The sequence below is a fragment of the Coregonus lavaretus genome, assembly GCF_964263955.1.
Source record: "Coregonus lavaretus genome assembly, chromosome: 6".
Classification (NCBI taxonomy): domain Eukaryota; kingdom Metazoa; phylum Chordata; class Actinopteri; order Salmoniformes; family Salmonidae; genus Coregonus; species Coregonus lavaretus.
In genome coordinates, this window is record NC_139993.1 from 41,212,925 (window position 1) to 41,232,247 (window position 19,323).

The following is a 19,323-nucleotide window of genomic DNA, read 5'->3' on the forward strand; positions in this document are numbered from 1 at the left end:
TGCAAATTAATTACTTAAAAATCATACAATGTGATTTTCTGGATTTTTGTTTTAGATTCCGTCTCTCACAGTTGAAATGTACCTATGATAAAAAGTACAGACCTCTACATGCTTTGTAAGTAGGAAAACCTGCAAAATCGGCAGTGTATCAAATACTTGTTCTCCCCACTGTACATTCATGCTACACACACATCACAACTGCTTCTACCAGATCCCCCCTCCCCAATACACGTGTAAATATTGGACTATAAATTGTGCCTTCCTGTATTATACTTATGCAAAAAAATATATATATTCTACTGAGCCATTTACTTTATGTTCGTATTCTTATCTTGTATTATTTCTTATTGTTGTTGCATTGTCGAGAAGGAACCTGCAAGTAAGCATTTCGTTGGACAATGTATACCATGCATATTCCATACATAAGGCTAATAAAACTTGAATGTATAAAACCCTTTCTGTAACTTTCTTCTTGTGGCTGCCCACCCCTCCCAAAAAGCAGCAGCTTCTTTATTTGAGAGTGGCGGCGTGTCAGGTCACAGTTAATCAAGGTTTATGGTTTATTCTAACATAATGTCACAAGGCTGACACTTCACAGCTTTTGCCGACTGACAGGAACTTCTACATCCCAAGTCTTAGAAGACTGATAAGACTGAAATTGTAATACTTATCTGGCACAAAGGGGTTGGTGTGGATGGTGATTGTGGCGGTAGTGTTGGTTGAGAATGGAATAATTTATCATTAATTATTCACAGTCACAGGGGAGATGTCATCTTCACACAAAACTCCCAACTTTGTAGCCCACTTAATATGGAGAAAAGGACATAGATAAACTCACGCAGGCTCTTTCAAAAGCAGGCACTTGCCACTTCTTATTTGAAGTGCTCTTTCTACTCAACTCGATTTGCAATGCATGTTTCACTTGCGGCACATTACCATTTAAATAAACAAGCCAGCTAAATGACCGCAGCTGAAACTTAAAAAGAGAAAATAGTTTTTTCCTCACTCTCCCTTTCTATTCTACCCCTTCCTCATCGTATTAGTGTTTGTTTAGCTGAGAAAACAGTTGATGTTGAAGTGCCAAGGAATATAAATATGAATGCATTTCAAATATTTACTTAAAAGGTATAACTCTAATCTCTTTAACTGATAACAATGTATATGACTCAGAAAGTTAAGTAGACATTAAACGGGGCTGTTCTGTTGAGTATTCCACCCACCCACCTACACACACACACACCAATGCAACTTTTAATCCAGATTTGATACAGTAACCAAAGTGCATAGAAAAATTGTGAAAAGGACACAAAATGGACAGCAAGACCCTTGATTCTTGATGACATGATCAAACAACCAAACTACAGTACAATTACAATATCAGTCAGCCTAACCTCGCCCAGTTTGCCCATACCTCTCCACTAGGTATTCCAAAGTCAAGACAGCCTGAGAGCCATCTTTCTGTCAGAGTGCCACTCTGCAGTGATACCTAAATATGTACACAGAGAATGACTGCCTCAGACAAATGGCTAAACAATCAGGGTAGGGGCGTCAAATCTGCTGTTCTCAATTTAGGAACAATGCATTATTTACAGTGCCATTATTCCTCTGGATTTGAGACGAGGCTTCAGTCTTAATTTCACTGTAATCAAAGTCAATGAATATTTAATCAGCATTGCTTCCAGAAACCTAGTAATGCTATTAATATAATGCATCACGGCTCACTACAGACCTCTTCAAAGGACACAGGGATTCTGTTTGTGTACACACTCAGACAATACTGATGGTCTGTAGGCCTACTAGGGCTATGGAGTTTCTCTTTGTTGTTTGCACTGATTTCTTTACAGATTACATCCTTACTCAATTCAAGTTAGTTGTTGTTGTATCATAAATCCTCTTATCAGTGCCTTCTGTCAATGTTATAGCCCCTTAGTTATTACACTGAACAAAAATATAAATGCAACATGTAAAGTGTTGGTCCCGTGTTTCATGAGCTGAAATAAAACATCCCAGAAATGTTTCATATGCACAAAAAGCTTATTTCTCTCAACTTTTGTGCACAAATGTGTTTACATCCTTGTTAGTGAGCATTTCTCCTTTGCCAAGATAATCCATCCACCTGACAGGTGTGGCATATCAAGAAGGTGATTAAACAACATGATCATTACACAGGGGCACCTTGTGCTGGGGACAATAAAAGGCCACTCTAAAATGTGCAGTGTTGTCACACAACACAATGCCACAGATATCTCAAGTTTTGAGGAAGCGTGCAATTGGCATGCTGACTGCAGGAATGTCCACCAGAGCTGTTGCCAGAGAATTTAATGTTCATTTCTCTACCATAAGCCGTCTCAAACGTCGTTTTAGAGAATATGGCAGTATGTCCAACCGGCCTCACAACCGCAGACCACGTGTAACCACGGCAGCCCAGGACCTCCACATTCGGCTTCTTCACCTGCGGGATCATCTGAGACCAGCCACCCGGTCAGCTGATGAAACTGTGGGTTTGCACAACCAAGTAATTTCTCAGGGAAGCTCATCTGCGTGCTCGTTGTCCTCACCAGGGTCTTGACCTGATTGCAGTTCGGCGTCGTAACCGACATCAGTGGGCAAATGCTCACCTTCAATGGCCACTGGCACGCTGGAGAAGTGTGCTCTTCACGGATTAATCCCGGTTTCAACTGCACCGGGCAGATGGCAGACAGCGTATGGCGTCGTGTGGGCGAGCGGTTTGCTGATGTCAACGTTGTGAACAGAATGCCCCATGGTGGCAGTGGGGTTATGCTATGGGCAGGCATAAGCTACGGACAATGAACACAATTACATTTCATCGATGGCAATTTGAATACACAGAGATACCGTGACGAGATACTGAGGCCCATTGTCGTGCCATTCATCCGCCGCCATCACCTCATGTTTCAGCATGATAATGCACGGTGCCATGTCGCAAGGATCTGTACACAATTCCTGGATGCTGAAAATGTCCCAGTTCTTCCATGGCCTGCATACTCATCAGGCATGTCACCCTTTTAGCATTTTTGGGATGCTCTGGATTGACGTGTACGACAGCGTGTTCCAGTTCCCGCCAATATCCAGCAACTTCGCACAGCCACTGAAGAGGAGTGGGACAACAATCCACAAGCCACAATCAACAGCCTGATCAACTACACTATATATACCAAAAAATGTGGATACCCCTTCAAATTAGTGAATTTGGCTATTTCAGCCACACCCATTGCAGACAGGTGTATTAAATCGAGCACACAGCCATGCAATCACCATAGACAAACATTGGCAGTAGAATGGTCTTACTGAAGAGCTCAGGGACTTTCAACATGGCACCGTCATAGGATGCCACATTTCCAACAAGTCAGTTCGTCAAATTTCTGCCCTGCTAGAGCTGCCCCGGTCAACTGTAAGCACTGTTATTGTGAAGTGGAAACGTCTAAGAGCAACAACAGCTCAGCCGCGAAGCTCACAGAACGGGATCACAGAGTGCTGAAGCGCGTAGCGCGTAAAAATTGTCTGTCCTCGGTTACAACATTCACTACCAAGTTCCAAACTGCCTCTGAAAGCTACGTCAGCACAATAACTGTTTGTAGGGAATGGGTTTCTATGGCGGAGCAGCCGCACACAAGCCTAAGATCACCATGCACAATGCCAAGCGTCGGCTGGAGTGGTGTAAAGCTCGCCGCCATTGGACTCTGGAGTAGTGGAAACGCGTTCTCTGGAGTGATGAATCATGCTTCACCATCTGGCAGTCCGACGGACGAATCTGGGTTAGGCGGATGCCAGGAGAACGCTACCTGCCCCAACGCATAGTGCCAACTTTAAAGTTTAGTGGAGGAGGAATAATGGTCTGGGGCTGTTTTTCATGGTTCGGTCTAGGCCCCTTAGTTCCAGTGAAGTGAAATCTTAACGCTACAGCATACAATGACATTCTAGACGATTTTGTGCTTCCAACTTTGTGGCAACAGTTTGGGGAAGGCTCTTTCCTGTTTCAGCATGACAATAACCCTGTGCACAAAGCGAGGTCCATACAGAAATGGTTTGTCAAGATCGGTGTGGAAGAACTTGACTGGCCTGCACAGAGACCTGACCTCAACTCCATCGAACACCTTTGGGATGAATTGGAACGCCGACTGCAAGCCAGGCCTAATCGCCCAACATCAGTGCCCGACCTCACTAATGCTCTTGTGGCTGAATGGAAGCAAGTCCCCACAGCAATGTTCCAACATCTAGTGGAAAGCCTTCCCAGAAGAGTGGAGGCTGTTATAGCAGCAAAGGGGGGACCAACGCCATTGCAATGCCCATGATTTTGGAATGAGATGTTCGATGAGCAGGTGTCCACATACTTATAGCCATGTAGTGTATATGCAAAGGAGATGTGTCGTGCTGCATGAGGCAAATACTGATACTGACTGGTTTTCTGATCCACGCCCCTACCTTTTTTTAAGGTACTGTATCTGTGACCAAGAGAAGCATATCTGTATTCCCAGTCATGTGAAATCCATAGATTCAGGCCTAATGAATGTATTTCAATTGAATTATTTCCTTATATGAACTGTAACACAGTATAATATTTTAAATTGTTCCATGTTGTGTTTATATTTTTGTTCCTATAGTTATTGATGATGCAGAAATAGAACAAGTACAGTTGTATGATCTTAATTTAAGCCAGTTTGCTACAGTAGGAAAATAATCCTACAGCAACAGGAAATGTGAATTATTATGTGGATTATAATTAATGGTAATTTTTGTAGGGGTTGATACATTTTTCATAAGGGCAAATCAAGTCTGCATTTTCAAAGTGGAAATTACAAACTTTAAAAGCCTTTTTAAAACTCAAATGCACTACAAGTTTGCATTTCCTGCTGTGCAGGAAAATTCTCAGCAACAAAAGTGTGATCAAATTAAGATCCAACATTTGTAGCCTTATGCTAGAAATAGGACCTGAAACAAGCAGACAAAATGAAATAAACATACTTGTGAATTATATATCAACTTCCCATCAATGTATCAATCATCAATTCAGCACATATTCAGGCAGGCAGTAAGTGACCTCCATATGACTGACACGTTGTCTATCATTAGAGTCATTGTTGAGGCTGTCAGTGGGTTGTCATGAATATCTAGTCGGGGGAAAAGCCCAATATTCCCTTTGTCTCTCATGACAGAGGCGGGCAGATTTTATCTTATACAAATTGATTGCCCTTGAAATGTGACAAAATTGCTTAGCAAGTAACAAGCTATATTTACTGCATTTTATAATATAATAATTAAGATTATATTACAACAATTAGTTAATTTCCATTATAAACACCATCCACAGAGAGAGAGAGAGAGAGAGAGAGAGAGAGTGAGAAAGAGGGTGAGTGAGAGAGAGAGACTGAGGGAGGGAGAGAGAGAGACTGAGGGAGGGAGAGAGAGAGACTGAGGGAGGGAGAGAGAGAGACTGAGGGAGGGAGAGAGAGAGACTGAGGGAGGGAGAGAGAGACTGAGGGAGGGAGAGATAGAGACTGAGGGAGGGAGAGAGAGAGACTGAGGGAGGGAGAGAGAGAGACTGAGGGAGGGAGAGAGAGAGACTGAGGGAGGGAGAGAGAGACTGAGGGAGGGAGAGAGAGAGACTGAGGGAGGGAGAGAGAGAGACTGAGGGAGGGAGAGATAGAGACTGAGGGAGGGAGAGAGAGAGACTGAGGGAGGGAGAGAGAGAGACTGAGGGAGGGAGAGAGAGAGACTGAGGGAGGGAGAGAGAGAGACTGAGGGAGGGAGAGAGAGACTGAGGGAGGGAGAGAGAGAGACTGAGGGAGGGAGAGAGAGAGACTGAGGGAGGGAGAGAGAGAGACTGAGGGAGGGAGGGAGAGAGAGAGACTGAGGGAGGGAGAGAGAGAGACTGAGGGAGGGAGAGAGAGAGACTGAGGGAGGGAGGGAGAGAGAGAGACTGAGGGAGGGAGAGAGAGAGACTGAGGGAGGGAGAGAGAGAGACTGAGGGAGGGAGCGAGAGAGAGACTGAGGGAGGGAGAGAGAAAGACTGAGGGAGGGAGAGAGAGAGACTGAGGGAGGGAGAGAGAGAGACTGAGGGAGGGAGAGAGAGAGACTGAGGGAGGGAGAGAGAGAGACTGAGGGAGGGAGGGAGGGAGGGAGAGAGACTGAGGGAGGGAGAGAGAGAGACTGAGGGAGGGAGAGAGAGACTGAGGGAGGGAGAGAGAGAGAGACTGCGGGAGGGAGAGAGAGAGAGACTGAGGGAGGGAGAGAGAGAGACTGAGGGAGGGAGAGAGAGAGAGAGACTGAGGGAGGGAGAGAGAGACTGAGGGAGGGAGAGAGAGAGACTGAGGGAGGGAGAGAGAGAGACTGAGGGAGGGAGAGAGAGCATTGATAGAGGACAGTAGAGAGGAGAATACACAGGCAGGAATATTAAACAGCTGTGGTGATTAGCATCGCGGCAGAGAGTGGCCCCGTGACAGTGACATTGGCCGTCAATGTCAGACCCTTTTGTGGAGTTTCACCACAATGTTCTTCATTTGTGCCATAATTAGCTTAAATGCTCCAAGAATGAAAAATTCATGATCACTTTGGATTTTTTAATTGAGGGAGCATTCTGCATTAATCGAAGCCATTTTGAAGCCTTCTGCTCAAGAAAAAGAGAGAGAAATCCAAAGAAAGGTAAGGTGTCTCTGAGCCACCTAACCCATTTCCTTTTAAATAAGGCTAATTTGTGAGAATGTGAGACTCCACAGACATATGCTCACTCACAGACACCAAACCAGGACCACCATGGATGGATGGGGGAGAGTGAGAGACTTTAGACTGGTTGCTTGATTGGCATGCTTAACCATGCAAATGATTTAATGACTTTGAAGACCAATGGCGGAATTCATTATAAGTCTCTCATTGTCTGTTAACCCTGGAGTTTATTTTCCAACATGAAAAATGGAGCAGCACAAAAATAAATGACCAAGAACAAAAAGGAGACTGTTCTGTGATATATCAATGGTCTCTTTCCCCCCAAACTACTGCAAACCCTTCCACAACATTATCTGGACCAAATCAATGTGCACGGATCAATATACCATAACCATAAAATAACATTTACTGTTGCAAGATTTCACTCAATGATTTGTCACTGTGATCTGGAAAAGTATTGTATGCCTGTCGGTAAATAGTATAAGTGAATACCAATCATCCACAATAGTACTTAGCCCTAAAGCTTCTCTACTGTGCACTCATACAGATGATTAAGAAACACTGCAAGGGACTTGGATAATATTGGGGAAAAAACAAAGACTACATATGGGGAAGTCTTTCACAAGGCAGCTGTCTGTAGGTTCAGTAACAATATGGACACATGGGGTATGCACCTCACCAGGGCTGCAAATTGGACCAAAACAGATTCCTCTCCTAGAGGCTTTTTCAACAGCATGGCAGATGCATGACTACTTGCATCTGTGTTGCCAGTAATAGTCTCCCCATATGATACATAGTATTAACCGCTCTACTGACTCCAAACACAGAGACACTGCTGTGCTTCAAGACTGTCAAAAGACCACCAGTTTATTGTGGAGAGAGTTCTTCACGTGAGGAATTCTAAATAGATGCCTGCAGGACTATTTATCTCTACACACTCTCCATTACCTTCTGTCTCCATAACTCGTGTTTCCATAACTCGTGTCTCCATAACTCGTGTCTCCCTCCGGCTAGAGCATTTGTCCCAGAATCGGCCCAATTAAGCCCACTCCCAGGTAAGGGATGAAATGTGAAGCGTCGGTAGGTGCTGACTGAAGTAGGAGGCCGGGGCCTAGCTATCTGACAGCACATCAATGGGAGTCTGATGGACGTTAGCCTGGGAGCAGCAGCGCTGATTAAACCAGTCCGTGTCGGAGCTGACACCTCTCCAGACTCCCACCCGTCACCAATGGCAGCTCAAGCGCTGAGAGTGAAATAGTGTTCAGGGTCACCAAGGTTTTTAATGACGTGACAGCAGGCATACATTTAGAGGTGCCACTCACCCCTCTGCTCTATAACACCCCCTCTCTCCTTCTCCAACTGTCTCAAAATAGCATGATTTACCAGCCTAAGCTAAGAAGTCCAGTGCTCACACACAGTGTGCTTAGAAATAATGGTTGACTCCTTCTGTCACTATTTTCACTAATAAAGAATAAGGGATCCTTCAACTGTGTGGTCTAACTGAAAGGCAGCAGCCAGGTCACACCAAACTGGCGAAACAAAATTAAACCATACAACTGAACTTCACTCTATGAGGCCTGATCTAAATAGAACAGTGGCGCTGATTACCGCTGCCAGGTTTCTATTCATACTCTCATTATCTTGAGAACTGCTGATGGTAGAATGAGACTCAGGCTTTCATAGCAAATGTCACATCAGCCTCTTCCTACCATTGTGAATGTTAATTTAGATATCCAAATAGGCAACGGTTTCTGGGAGGGAACTAAGGCATAGCACAAATTATTTTCAGATCCTGTTGATTATACTCTAGATATCCTGTGATGTATTGGTCAAGACCGTGGCAATGGAGTATGTGGTCATATTTGTTCAAATGCAAGGTATTGTATGTAGACCTATTGTCACTGTTGTCTTAAACACACGTTTTTAAAACCAACAGCAAAATAAAGGTATTTAAATGAATACCCTACAATGTATAATATAAACATTGTTTAAGATGAATGTGTCTCCAGTACTGCAGTGATAACTAAAAGGACACAGTATACTGACACTTGGTTGCAGAGCCCTGGCTGTTCCTCCCAGGCCAATCCATCATTACTACACTGAATCATCTCATTGTCAATAACGGATGCAGCAATACATTACAGGCATGTGGCAACTGCTAGCGTTAATGACATTGAGCAGTCCCCTTGGGCACAGAAAAAGCCTAGCTGCACAACACATTGCTTAGTAAGGCAATAATACATGGAATGCATTATGAGGCAAACAGAAAGGGCCTGCTCACAAGGAGTGCCATTTCACCACCATATTTAACAACAATATACAAATGACTAATTCAGTGCAAAACAGCCCAACATCTGTCCCCCCACCACCAGCACACAACATTGTAAAAGATAGAGATTTTCAATCACTGTAATAATTGCTCATTTAATATTACAATGGGGCTTTGACATTGTCATACATTCTAAACCCCCAGTATTGCCAGAGTTCCTAGTTTCTGTGTGCCACTGCAGCATGTGGGCTGTTATTAACTTCCCGTCTCCCCAATAAATCAGAGAGACCCTGTCCGCTTATCTCTGTCTGACACCCAGATCAATCTGCCTTTTAATCCCCAGCCCACTCCGCCTCGTGTGAAACCAACACATCAGACACAGCCCGCCAGCCTGTGTCCCAAATCCAAAGTCAAAGCCCCAGGAAGAGATGGGGAGCGAGGATTGATCTCAGCGATGATAGGAAAAGAATTCAGAGTGCATACAGGGCTTATGTGTGATCTACTGTAAAATGCCATAATGCTAATCTAAATACCAAACAAGGTGTCTAATTTGTGTATGCTACGCTCAGCAGAGCTGTGATGTATCACTGGGCTCATCTCTATTTGTCTGTCTGCGTGGTTTCACAACTCCAGTCAAAGTTGCTGTCAACAACAAAAGACTGCCAAAGTTAGACTATTTTCTGAGCTTGAGACTCGGGTAGGTATGTTATTTGAGCGATTTCCAGATTTGGGGTTTATTTCTTTAAAATACAGTAGGCCTACATGGCAATAAGTTAGAGACAGAATGCTAAATAAAATAAAATCTTTAACCCTCTACTGCACTTCCCATCCTATCTTTTTAGAAGATTTAGGCTTTCTGATAATGTATCAATATTTTATAAAATCACTTTTACCCCCAATGCTGTGCCATGAGGGTACTAAAACACCAAGGAAAATCTGATATATTCAGAACATTTATTAAGTGAAACATTGTAGAAACAAGCACTCTTTTCATAAGATAATACAAGTTGGGCATAAACTAGTATTTCACTGCCTCTCAAACCTGATTCTTGGGGCCCATTCTTCCTCGCTGTCACTGTCCTCAAGCTCACTGTCCTCACTATCAGAGGGTATGATCCTAACTGCTCAATTAGGCTCCTTTGGCCCATAGAATTTATGACCCGGTGTCCATTGCCTGTGAATGTCAGTGGATATGTTGGCAAAAACATTGACCAAGGCCATCATTTTACATAACATTTTACATGACATTGCCCTGAAAAGTAGCGTAACTGCAGGACTTTGCCCGGAAGCAACAACAAAAAAGTAGCCTAACTGCACTTGCCCTGACACAACAAAAAAAGTATATTATTTTTAATATAGAAAGCTATGCTGCTTTAGAGGTTCCTCCTACACACATACTTTTTTATTGTCAAATTATCTCTATTTAAACATGCAAAATAATCACTTGCACCATGCGCTCAGATCGCTCTACCTCCTGAAAGAAGGTATACAAACATTAAGAACACCTGCTCTTTCCATGACATAGACTGACCAGGTGAATCCAGGGGAAAGCTATGATCCCTTATTGATGTCACTTGTTAAATCCACTTCAAATCAGTGTAGATGAAGGGGAGGAGACATGTTAAATAAGGATTTTAAAGCCTTGAGATATGGATTGTGTATGTGTGCCATTCAGAGGGTGAATGGGCAAGACAAAATATTTAAGTGCCAACTTGACAACTGTGAGAAGCATCCCTGTGGAATGCTTTCGACACCTTGTAGAGTCCCTGCCCCGACGAATTGAGGCTGTTCTAAGGGCAAAAGGGGTGGGTGCAACTCAATATTAGGAAGGTGCTCTTAATGTTTTGTACACTGTGTATATTTCCAGACTAAGAGGTTGGAATAATACTGTGAAATTGTGAAAATGATAATGCCCTTTTAGTGCAAAAGCTGTTTGAAAATGTCAGCCTGTTTTGGTGGGATGGAGTTTTGGCTTGCCTGGTGACATCACCAGGCGGCAAATTAGTTAATAGACCAATAAGAAAGAGAGTTCCAAAACTCTCTTCCAATAACAGCTAGTTTTCAGTTTTCCAAAAAGGTTTTCTGTTGCCTGAAGGCAACGATGCGCAATGGAAAAAGAGCCACGAGTAAAATGATCTGGTAGAATAAAAGTCTGGATTTATTTTGTTGATTTGTACATTGAACAGGTGTACCTGGACTGCTGCGAACACAGAATAATTATGCTAAGTGTCAAATTCGGCCGCATGGCAGAGGTGTGACTGATTTGCAAGGACATGTATATTTATAAAATTTTCTTTCTGTATATGACACCTTTTGGGGACAGTGACTGTGTGATGGTCTCACTCCCTCCCTAGGACCGACTGATGAGGCCACACCCCCCTCCCAAGGACACATTCACAGTTCTAGGCTCCTCACACCACCTTACACAGGAATACGTAGGATCTCAAAAAATAGACTGTTCCTGAAATCTTTGAAATGAGGGATTTAAAAAGACCACATGATTACAGCAGAGCCACAGATTGAGTACATATAAATATACTGTTCATAGATCTATGGCTCTGGTTCACAGTAATTGAGCACGTTCTCAATTGTTTATTTTATATACAGTGCATTCAGAAAGTATTCAGACCCCTTGACTTTTTCCACATTTTGTGACGTTACTGCCTTATTCTAAATTGATTAAATTGTTTTTTTTATTTCATCAATCTAAACACAATAACCCATAATGACAAAGCAAAAACCGTAAAAAAATGAATAAAAAAAATTACGGAAATATCACATTTATATAAGTATTCAGACTCTTTACTCAGTACTTTGTTGAAGCACATTTGGCAGAGATTACAGCCTCGAGTATTCTTGGATATGACGCTATAAGCTTGGCACACCTGTATTTGGGGTGTTTCTCCATTTCTTCTCTGCAGATCCTCTCAAGCTCTGTCAGGTTGAATGGGTAACGTCGCTGCACAGCTATTTTCAGGTCTCTCCAGAGATGTTCGATCGGGTTCAAGTCCGGGCCACTTAAGGACATTCAGAGACTTGTCCCGAAGCCACTCCTGTGTTGTCTTGGCTGTGTGCTTAGGGTCGTTGTCCTGTTGGAAGGTGAACCTTCGGCCCAGCCTGAGGTCCTGAGCGCTCTGGAGCCGGTTTTCATCAAGGATCTCTCTGTACTTTGCTCCGATCATCTTTCCTTAGATCCTGACTAGTCTCCCAGTCTCTGCCGCTGAAAAACATCCCCACAGCATGATGCTGCCACCACCATGCTTCACCGTAGGGATGGTGCCAGGTTTCCTCCAGACGCGACGCTTGGTATTCAGGACAAAGAGTTCAATCTTGTTTCTCATGGTCAGAGTCATTTAGGTGCCTTTCGGCAAACTCCAAGCAGGCTGTCATGTGCCTTTTACTGAGGAGTGGCTTCCGTCTGGCTACTCTACCATAAAGGCCTGATTGGTGGAGTGCTGCAGAGATGGTTGTCCTTCTGGAAGGTTCTCCCATCTCCACAGAGGAACTCTGGAGCTCTGTCAGAGTGACCATCGGGTTCTTGGTCACCTCCCTGACCAAGGCCCTTCTACCCCGACTGCTCAGTTTGGCCAGGCGGCCAGCTCTAGGAAGAGTCTTGGTGCTTCCAAACTTCTTCCTTTTAAGAATGATGAGGCCACTGTGTTCTTGGGGAACTTCAATGCTGCAGACATTTTTTGGTCTCTTCCCCAGATCTGTGCCTCGACACAATCCTGTCTCGGAGCTCTACGGACAATTCCTTCAACCTCATGGCTTGGTTTTTGTTCTGACATGCACTGTCAACTGTGGGACCTTATATAGACAGGTGTGTGTCTTTCCAAATCACATCCAATCAATTGAATCTACCACAGGTGGACTCCAATCAAGTTGTAGAAACATCTCAAGGATGATCAATGGAAACAGGATGCACCTGAGCTCAATTTCGAGTCTCATAGCAAAGGGTCTGAATTCTTATGTAAATAAGGTATTTGTTTTTTATTTTTAATAAATGTGCAAAGAAATCTAAAAACCTGTTTTCGCTTTGTCATTATGGGGTATTGTGTGTAGATTGATGAGGAAGAACATAATTCCATCAATTTTAGATTAAGGCTGTAACGTAACAAAGTGGAAAAAGTCAAGGGGTCTGAATACTTTCTGAATGCATAAAATGTCCTTGTTTTCGAAAGAAAAGCAATTTCTTTGTCCATTAAAATAACATCAAATTGATCCGAAATACAGTGTAGACATTGTTAATGTTGTAAATGGCTATTGTAGCTGGAAACGGCTGACTTTTAATGGAATATCTACATAGGCGTACAGAGGCCCATTATCAGCAACCATCAGTCCTGTGTTCCAATGGCACGTTGTGTTCGCTAATCCAAGTTTATCATTTTAAAAGGCTAATTGATCATTAGAAAACCCTTTTGCAATTATGTTAGCACAGCTGAAAACTGTTGTGCTGATTAAAGAAGCAATAAAACTGGCCTTCTTGAGACTAGTTGAGTATCTGGAGCATCAGCAATTGTGGGTCTTTTTCTTTGCAACTCTGTCTAGAAGGTCAGCATCCCGGAGTCGCCTCTTCACTGTTGACGTTGAGACTGGTGTTTTGCGGGTACTATTTAATATAGCTGCCAGTTGAGGACCTGTGAGGTGTCTGTTTCTCAAACTAGACACTCTAATGTATTGGTTGTCTCGCTCAGTTGTGCTCCGGGGCCTCCCACTCCTCTTTCTATTCTGGTTAGAGCCAGTTTGCGCTGTTCTGTGAAGGGAGTAGTACACAGCGTTGTACGAGATCTTCAGTTTCTTGGCAATTTCTCGCATGGAATAGCCTTAATTTCTCAGAACAAGAATAGACTGACGAGTTTCAGAAGAAAGTTATTTGTTTCTGGCCATTTTGAACCTGTAATCGAACCAACAATTGCTGATGCTTCATATACTCAACTAGTCTCAAGAAGGCCAGTTTCCTTGCTTCTTTAATCAGCACAACAGTTTTCAGCTGTGCTAACATAATTGCAAAAGGGTTTTCTAATGATCAATTAGCCTTTTAAAATGATAAAATTGGATTAGCAAACCCAACGTACCATTGGAACACAGGACTGATGGTTGCTGATAATGGGCCTCTGTACGCCTATGTAGATATTCCATTAAAAATCAGCCGTTTCCAGCTACAATAGCCATTTAAAACATTAACAATGTCTACACTGTATTTCTGATCAAGTTGATGTTATTTAATGGACAAATAAATTGCTTTTCTTTCGAAAAAAACTAGGACATTTCTAAGTGACCCCAAACTTTTGAACGGTAGTGTGTGTGTGTAATATATATATATATATATATATATATATATATATATATATATATATATATATATATATATATAGAGAGAGATAGATACGTATATATTTATATATTCTTTGATACATTTGTTTGTTTATTTGGATCCCCATTAGCTTTTGCAGAAGCTACTATTCCTGGGGTCAGGAAGAGTAGCAAGAATGGAGAAGATCAACAAGAGGTGAAACAAAACTTGTGATTGATTGCGATTCCAATTTTCAGAGGTCAAATTGATAAATGTTTTGACATTCTTCAAAGTATGTCACATATCAACAAGAGGTTGTCAGGACAGTTCACACCCATCTATAAAACATTTTTACATGATAAAAAAAATGAGGGGTACATTTTATATTCTCTGAGAGAGAGAGGTAAGTTCACAATCCCATCCAACCCAATATCGAATTTCCTACTAAATATTACAGACACTGCTTAGAAATAACCTTGTAATGTAATTGCAATCTGTCTATAGACGTGTTGTCACAGCATTGACCTGTGGATAACCAAACATTTGCTGAGGACCAAATCTCTCTCTAATAGAACTGCCCAGTCTAGTTTGAAAATGGTTTTAGAACAACTGCCCATAAAGCCAATATGCAACAAGCTAATAGCAGTATTTGGTTAAATGGTGATCTGAGAGCAAGCCAAAATCAGAAGCAAGACAAAATTGTCCAATTCCTAAGTATGCAGATAACTGTTAAAAGTATATTTTAAGATGAACTAGGAATTATGAGGTACTTGACTTAAACAACACCAGAGTTGATTTTGCTACAACCAGAATGTGTGATACTATTTGCAATGCTAATTTAAAAATGTCAAGAAATTTGATTTGTCGTTGATTTTGGGATCACCAACCTGAATAACAGCTTAATGAGAATAAAAACATAGAAAAAATTAGCACCATTTGAGGTAAGAGTCACAGATCAGTTAATCTGTTTGCTGGTAGCACCATCAACCAGTGAAAATCTCAGAAAGCGACATAAAACACCCATCAAAGTTACAGCATAGCAATGATTCTAAATATATATTTGGAGACAACTGGCATCCCTTGACAGTAGCATCTTTAGTAAGCAGGTTATAAAACAGATTTCCCAATAATGATATCAACTGTGTAGTATTGAGGTTACGCGTTTACATATACTATACATGTGGAAAGGAGTTACCAGTAAGGTATTTTCCTATAGTATTTTAAATATATACATCACACACACAGACACAAGAGTAGCAATGAGGTAGGGCGGTGACACTAGATGAAGTATACCTGCTGATGGATTGTAGAACTCTGAAAGCTACATGTAAAGTTGAGCAAGAACACATTTTCTAAATGAGAAAAATATATATATATCTAATTTAGAGTAAGCTTTACATTGTATCTGAGGTGAGGACATGGGGCCTCATGAATCACACAGGCAGACATAGAGATAGACAGACAGAGAGAGAGAGAGAATAAGAGAGTGCAGTAGTACATACTCACTGCCATAGTGAGGATGTGACAAATGAATCTTCCTTATGTAAAACCTAATATCCACTGTATACCTAAGGAAGTGTTGTCACTACGTCTAGTGGCTGTGATAGTACTGTAGTAGGAACACTGGGCAGTTTGGAAGGTTAAACCTGGCCTGGTCCTCAGCGTCAGAGACATAACATCTATTCATGAACGGGTCAGGTGACAATATAAGTCTAATATTCTATCTTCATCACTGTTTAACCACACCCCCTTTTTTAGCATCAGAAAAACAAACAAACGCGTAAACAATAACAAGTCACAGGAATTCATCGCGGTCCACACAGCAGAACAGTTTCTCTCACACAACCTAAAAGCTTTAAACGTATGTATTGTAATACATACTGTGCATAAGGACCCGACAGGACCATGTTGATTACTACAGAAATGATAGCAGGACATCTACAATAGGGAGCATAAAAAAAAGTAAAAAAAATGGTAGTCTCTGTGGTAGCTTAGATAACTCTGTGGACTAAAAACTTGGCAAGGGCCATTTTTGTGCAAGTTCAAACCCAGCCGATTTCCTCACCAGCTTTCCCCCCTACATCGTCAGCATTCAATACTTTGGCTTATTATTACCACTCACCCACAACAACACTCAATATATCCAGCACCGTTACACATTCAGTTAAGAGCACACAATCCAGTCGTAATGCACATTTCAATTGTCAAGGTCCTTGAATTTGTGAATCACATTAGATGAAACAGCACAGTACAGTCCTTGTTTGTGTGATATGTCAACCCGCCCAACTCCCCATCCCCAGTCAGTCCCCATGCTATGTGTTTGTACTGAGCTGATGGAGCCTGCCAGGCCTGTGGCTCAGAGCTGCCCTCCCCTGCTCTATAGCCATTTCAACACATTATCCTGTCTGGTAACACAGATGGATCCAATGTTTAACCATTAGAGAGAGCATGGCATCTAGTGCAGCCTGGGGTTCAGCGGGATTCTACTGTCAATAACAGCAAAGCAGCAACATGAGATGGCGGGCCATAGAGGGACCAATGGCTGTAAGGGCTGAGTCACGCCAGGCCAGGCCATGTATTGTATAGTAAATGGCCGTGCCCACCTTAACCATTAGCTGTCCAAACAGAGAGGGAGGGGCCTGTTATAAAATTTGGCTTTTTTCTTAACTAACTACTCTTCTGCACCACAAAATATGGGGAAGGTACAATTTCTCAGATTTCAACATTTGTTTGAAAAAAATAACACTGGACTGAGCTCCATCAGTGACCAAAAAGGGCTGTAGATTATCTTTGGCGATCATTCAACCAGGATATCATTCCATCTGAACTTCCAGTGTTCCCAACGTCCCACTCCCTAGTCTACGTCTTGAACAAGCACATAATTCAAATAGTAAGGTCAATTCAAAGCACATACAGTGAGAGAAAAAAAAGTATTTGATCCCCTGCTGATTTTGTACGTTTGCCCACTGACAAAGAAATGAGTGGCGCAGTGGTCTAAGGCACTGCATCGCAGTGCTAACTGTGCCACTAGAGATCCTGGTTCGAATCCAGGCTCTGTCGCAGCCGGCCGCGACCGGGAGACTCATGGGCGGCGCACAATTGGCCCAGCATCGTCCAGGGTAGGGGAGGGAATGGCCGGCAGGGATGTAGCTCAGTTGATAGAGCATGGCGTTTGCAATGCCAGGGTTGTGGGTTCGATTCCCACGGGGGGCCAGTATAAAAAAAATATGTATTCACTAACTGTAAGTCGCTCTGGATAAGAGCGTCTGCTAAATGACTAAAATGTAAATGATCAGTCTATAATTTTAATGGTAGGTTTATTTGAACAGTGAGAGACAGAATAACAACAAATAAATCCAGAAAAACGCATGTCAAAAATTGTATAAATTGATTTGCATTTTATTGAGGGAAATAAGTATTTGACCCCCTCTCAATCAGAAAGATTTCTGGCTCCCAGGTGTCTTTTATACAGGTAACGAGCTGAGATTAGGAGCACACTCTTAAAGGGAGTGCTCCTAATCTCATCTTGTTACCTGTATAAAAGACACCTGTCCACAGAAGCAATCAATCAATCAGATTCCAAACTCTCCACCATGGCCAAGACCAAAGAGCTCTCCAAGGATGTCAGGGACAAGATTGTAGACCTACACAAGGCTGGAATGGGCTACAAGACCATCGCCAAGCAGCTTGGTGAGAAGGTGACAACAGTTGGTGCGATTATACGCAAATGGAAGAAACACAAAATAACTGTCAATCTCCCTCGGCCTGGGGCTCCATGCAAGATCTCACCTCGTGGAGTTGCAATGATCATGAGAATGGTGAGGAATTAGCCCAGAACTACATGGGAGGATCTTGTCAATGATCTCAAGGCAGCTGGGACCATAGTCACCAAGAAAACAATTGGTAACACACTACGCCGTGAAGGACTGAAATCCTGCAGCGCCCGCAAGGTCCCCCTGCTCAAGAAAGCACATATACAGGGCCGTCTGAAGTTTGCCAATGAACATCTGAATGATTCAGAGGAGAACTGGGTGAAAGTGTTGTGGTCAGATGAGACCAAAATGGAGCTCTTTGGCATCAACTCAACTCGCCGTGTTTGGAGGAGGAGGAATGCTGCCTATGACCCCAAGAACACCATCCCCACCGTCAAACATGGAGGTGGAAACATCATGCTTTGGGGGTGTTTTTCTGCTAAGGGGACAGGACAACTTCACCGCATCAAAGGGACGATGGACGGGGCCATGTACCGTCAAATCTTGGGTGAGAACCTCCTTCCCTCAGCCAGGGCATTGAAAATGGGTTGTGGATGGGTATTCCAGCATGACAATGACCCAAAACACATGGCCAAGGCAACAAAGGAGTGGCTCAAGAAGAAGCACATTAAGGTCCTGGAGTGGCCTAGCCAGTCTCCAGACCTTAATCCCATAGAAAATCTGTGGAGGGAGCTGAAGGTTCGAGTTGCCAAACGTCAGCCTCGAAACCTTAATGACTTGGAGAAGATCTGCAAAGAGGAGTGGAACAAAATCCCTCCTGAGATGTGTGCAAACCTGGTGGCCAACTACAAGAAACGTCAGACCTCTGTGATTGCCAACAAGGGTTTTGCCACCAAGTACTAAGTCATGTTTTGCAGAGGGGTCAAATACTTATTTCCCTCATTAAAATGCAAATCAATTTATAACATTTTTGACATGCGTTTTTCTGGATTTTGTTGTTGTTATTCTGTCTCTCACTGTTCAAATAAACCTACCATTAAAATTATAGACTGATCATGTCTTTGTTAGTGGGCAAACGTACAAAATCAGCAGGGATCAAATACTTTTTTCCCTCACTGTAAGAATAACTGGAAAATAGAAACAACGGGACAAGAGAGCAGCAGAAAAGATTAGCTTAGCATTTTGAATAACTATTATGCAGTTCCTCTCTGTAGAATTCTATTGTCTGGCTCATAAAGGAAGTTGCTTTTAAAAAACAAAACATCTTTGTTTTACACATTAGTTTGAGGTCTAAAGCTTATTCTAATGGCTGTGGAGTGGCAGGTCGGAGGGAATAGGCTAACCCTGGGGAATATAAAGCAGTATGT